The following is a 4956-nucleotide window of genomic DNA, read 5'->3' as shown; positions in this document are numbered from 1 at the left end:
GAAACAAGTCCTCACTATTCTGGGCTCTAGACGTCAATCAAAAATTTATTAAAGAGGCATGAACCAAATCTCAGATACTCAAAAAGTTAATGATCTGGTGGGACAAATTCAAAACCAACATGGGACTCAGAAATAGAATAATAGACGCGCTCCCATTCTCTAGCATCTCAGAAATGTTAGATAATATAAAAACAGACACCTGGATATCTGGGGGGGGATAAGGGAATATAAAAATATATTAGGGGAACATAAAATCAAACCCTTCAACCAAATTATGGAGGAATTTAACATTCACCCCAGAGAAACTTTTAGTTATCTGTGAATAAAGAGTTTCTTAGCAGAAAACCTTAAAAACAAGGGGGAGAAAATCATAAACCTTACATACCTACTCAAACTAAAAAGTTATAAAAATCTACTAGCAAAATGTGCCAGTTATATATAGATGGAGGCATGAAAAACCAATAGAATTGATCAATCAATGGGAAAAGGGATTCCAAGTACATATAGAAGAAGAAGAGTGGATAAGATCTCTAAATAAACTAAATATATACATTGCCTAAACCTTACAGAAACCCAATTCAAACTTTCTAACAGATGGTACCTAACACCGAAACGTTTGAAGATAATTTTCCCAGAGCTATCAGACAGATGCTGGAAATACTTATGAAGGCAATCTTATCCACATTTGGTGGCAATGCATACCCATAAATACATTCTGGAAATAAGTAATTAAGGCAATAGATTAATTAACGTAAATAAAATTAGTTCGTAAGCCTGAAGTGGTCATGTTAAACTTGAACTGGCCAAAAATGAAAACAAAACAAAACACTAATGTTAACATTACATATACTTGAACTGGAGGTGATCCCTCGCAAAATTAGCTTTGGGAGCACCAAAAAGAGAGTTCTATGGGTGTTGTACTATATATACATAAAAGATTCAATAAAAACATTTTATTATGGGGCATCAGAAACCCCAGAGAAAAAAAGGAAACTTAATACACCATCACAACTATGAACACTCGGGGGAGACTTCTTTCACATATAGGAACTGGCAGATAGCGAGTGGTATTACATAGTTACATAGTTACATAGTTACATAGCTGAAAAGAGACTTGCGTCCATCAAGTTCAGCCTTCCTCACATATGTTTTTTGCTGTTGATCCAAAAGAAGGCAAAAAAAAAACCAGTTTGAAGCACTTCCAATTTTGCAACAAGCTAGGAAAAAAATTCCTTCTTGACCCCAGAATGGCAGTCAGATTTATCCTTGGATCAAGCAGTTATTACCCTATATTGAAAGATTATATCCTTGAATATTCTGTTTTTGCAAGTATGCATCTAGTAGCTGTTTGAACATCTGTATGGACTCTGATAAAACCACTTCTTCAGGCAGAGAATTCCACATCCTGATTGTTCTTACAGTAAAAAAACCTTTCCTTTGCCTTAGACGAAATCTTCTTTCTTCTAGTCTAAACGCATGACCTCGTGTCCTATGTAAAGTCCGGTTTGTGAATAGATTTCCACACAATGGTTTGTATTGGCCTCGAATATATTTGTATAATGTTATCATATCCCCTCTCAGGCGACGTTTTTCTAAACTAAATAGGTTTAAATTTGTTAACCTTTCTTCATAGCTGATATGTTCCATTCCTTTTATTAATTTTGTAGCCCGCCTCTGCACTTTTTTTAGTGCCATAATATCCTTCTTTAGAACAGGTGCCCAAAATTGCACAGCATATTCAATGTGTGGTCTTACCAGTGATTTATAAAGAGGCAAAATGATATTCTCGTCCCGAGAATGAATGCCCTTTTTCATGCATGACAATACCCTACTGGCCTTGGCCACTGCTGATTGACATTGGCACATTGTTGCATAGTTTGTTGTCTATAACAATTCCCAAGTCCTTTTCGTGTGTTGTTATCCCTAATTCGCTTCCATTAAGGGTATAGGTTGCTTGTTTATTCTTTACGCCGAAGTGCATAACTTTGCATTTTTCAACATTACATTTCATCTGCCATTTGAGAGCCCAGTCCTCCAGTCTATCTAAATCCCTCTGCAGCAAAGTAATATCTTGCTCACATTGTATTATTTTACAAAGTTTTGTGTCATCTGCAAACACTGAAACATGACTTTCAATTCTGTCTTCAAGATCATTTATAAACATGTTAAATAGAAGGGGTCCCAGAACAGACCCCTGTGGGACACCACTTGCCACCTCTGTCCAGCTTGAAAATTTACCATTAACGACAACTCTTTGTACTCTGTTTTTAAGCCAATGTTCTACCCAAGAACAAGCATTTTCATCTAGACCGATTTCCTTGAGTTTGTACACTAATCTTCTGTGTGGAACTGTATCAAATGCCTTGGCAAAGTCCAAATAGATCACATCCACTGCAACACCCTGATCTATACTTCTACTTACTTCTTCGTAGAATGCAATCAAGTTAGTTTGACAAGACCTGTGCTTCATAAAGCCGTGCTGATTTTTGCTGATAACCATGTTCTTCTGAAGGAATTCTTGAATATAATCCCTTAATAACCTTTCAAATATTTTACCAGCCACAGAAGTTAAGCTCACAGGTCTATAATTTCCAGGCAAGGATTTTGAACCCTTTTTGAATATAGGAACCACATCTGCCTTCCTCCAATCCTCCGGAACACTTCCTGAAAGAAAAGAATCTTGAAAGATTAAACACAGAGGTTCACTTATTTCTACACTTAGTTCCTTAAGTACACGTGGATGGATACCGTCAGGCCCTGGAGCTTTGTTTATATTAACTTTCTTTAGTTGCTGCAGCACCTTGTCTTGAGTTAACCAATTACAATTATTCTGCAAGTTTTTAGTAGCAATCATTTGCACATCTAGTGCCATGGGTTCTTCCTTAATATATACAGAGGAGAAATAGTTATTTAAAATTCCTGCCTTTTCCTGGTCTTCATTGACTAACACCCCCGTTTCAGTTTTCAGTGTAGCTACACTTTCATTTTTGGGTTTTTTAGAATTTATGTACTTAAAAAATGCTTTAGGGTTGGTTTTGCTCTCTTTAGCTATCATTTTTTCATTTTGAAGTTTAGCAAGTCTAATTGCCTTTTTGCACGCATTATTTGCTTCCTTATATCTTTTATAAGATGCATCTGATTTGTCCGATTTAAATGCTTTAAATGCCCTTTTCTTAATTTTAATCTCTTGTTTTACTTTTCTAGTAAGCCACATTGGTTTTAATTTGTTTCTTTTATATTTATTTCCCAATGGTACATACTGAGAAATGTACCTTTCTAATATTTGTTGGAAGATGATCCATTTATCCTCAGTGTTCTTTTCACTAAAGAGTTTATGCCAGTCAATATATTGTAAAGCTTCCCTTAACTTATTGAAATTGGCCTTTTTAAAATTATATTTTTTAGTATACCCCATGTGCTTTTGTTTTTTTGAGTTTATTTCAAAGGACACTATATTGTGATCACTATTTCCCAAGTGCTCACCTACTTGAATGTTGGTCAAAAGATCAGGTCCAGACAAGCGTCCATTCTAGTTGGTGCTTGTACTAGTTGTGAGATTGTAAAAGTAGAGAATCATAAAATCTTCTGAATTACAGTAAATGAATCCTCTACCATCTATACTGTCACCAAAGATAAGTTTTAGTGAGGGACTAGCTAATGAGTCTATCCTTAATAAAACACTAAGGTTCAAGGTATGAGTACCAAATGACTTGCAGTATGTAACTTAGAGTGACACAAAACACACTGGATACAAATCTGTTGTGAAGTAGATAAATGAACCCATAAATAGGCAATAGATACAAAGTATCCTTAACTAGGATTTCCTAATATATCACCGCTCCAAAGGGTAATCTACAATGTATCCATCTATGTAAAGAATACTAGGCTTATCTAGAAAGATACTGCAATAGGACTCTACACTCCTAAAATCTGCTCAGATTTAAATGCCTAACGATCAAGCTCTAACATCAGCTTAGATCTGAAAGGAATCCATCTCCCCCACCCAGTGAACACTTCAAAATCGTGCCGTGATAATTAAAAACAATAAACAAAGCATAGGACCTAACGCACATTTTGGCGATTATATTACATATAATCACGGCAGCTAAACTACTCTTAGCACGATATTGGAAAACGGATAATTTAATGCCTTCAAGAACTAATAATACAAGTTATATAGCAAACAAGAATGGAAAGGGGTATATTGGCGAACCTCGGAAGTAGATATCCTCAAATAGAAGACTGGGATATGTTGATAAACAAAATGGAAACGATGACCTAATAAATATTATGGCAGAGTTAAAATCTCTCTTGTGACTCCTCTCCACTCCAAGTTTCCCCTGCTTTTGAGTGGATCCTCCTCTTTTTAACTTTTTTTTTTAACAGGAGGTATCATCGCTATAGCATTGCTATAGCATCCCCTCCCTTCTGACCTTAGTGCCTAAAATTAACACAGGTAGAGTGCCCAGTCTCACAAAGGGAAAGGGCTAGACAAGAGGAGCGGAGAGGAAGGGAAGAGGGAAAATAATTCAACCCCAAAACGGGCTGACAAATAAAATAATAAAACAGTGAAACTATACATGAGGATCTCTCTCTCCAAGAGCATATGAGTAAAGCAAATGTGATAGACAAGAATTTATAACATGAATAATCAATAGGGTTGGGGGAGAGGGAGGAACAAGTGGGAAGGATTAGGGTGTTTAATAGAATATCATGATATAGTTATGATGACAAGAGTACTAAGGCCTGAACTAGAGAATGCACCACCAAATTTATAAAAGGCAGGTACATTATAACATTATTATTTTTTTATTATTTTTTTTTTTACTTTTATTTCACCCGCAGGGGAACTGCCTATCGGTTCAGGCAATCCCCCTGCAGGTTAAAGGAACACTATAGGCACCATAGCAATTTTAAGTGCATTTCTCCTGTTCAAATCTCTTTAGTTTTTCTTTA

Source organism: Pelobates fuscus, chromosome 7 (genome assembly GCF_036172605.1).
Source record: "Pelobates fuscus isolate aPelFus1 chromosome 7, aPelFus1.pri, whole genome shotgun sequence".
Classification (NCBI taxonomy): Eukaryota; Metazoa; Chordata; class Amphibia; order Anura; family Pelobatidae; genus Pelobates; species Pelobates fuscus.
This window is presented reverse-complemented; position numbering follows the sequence as displayed.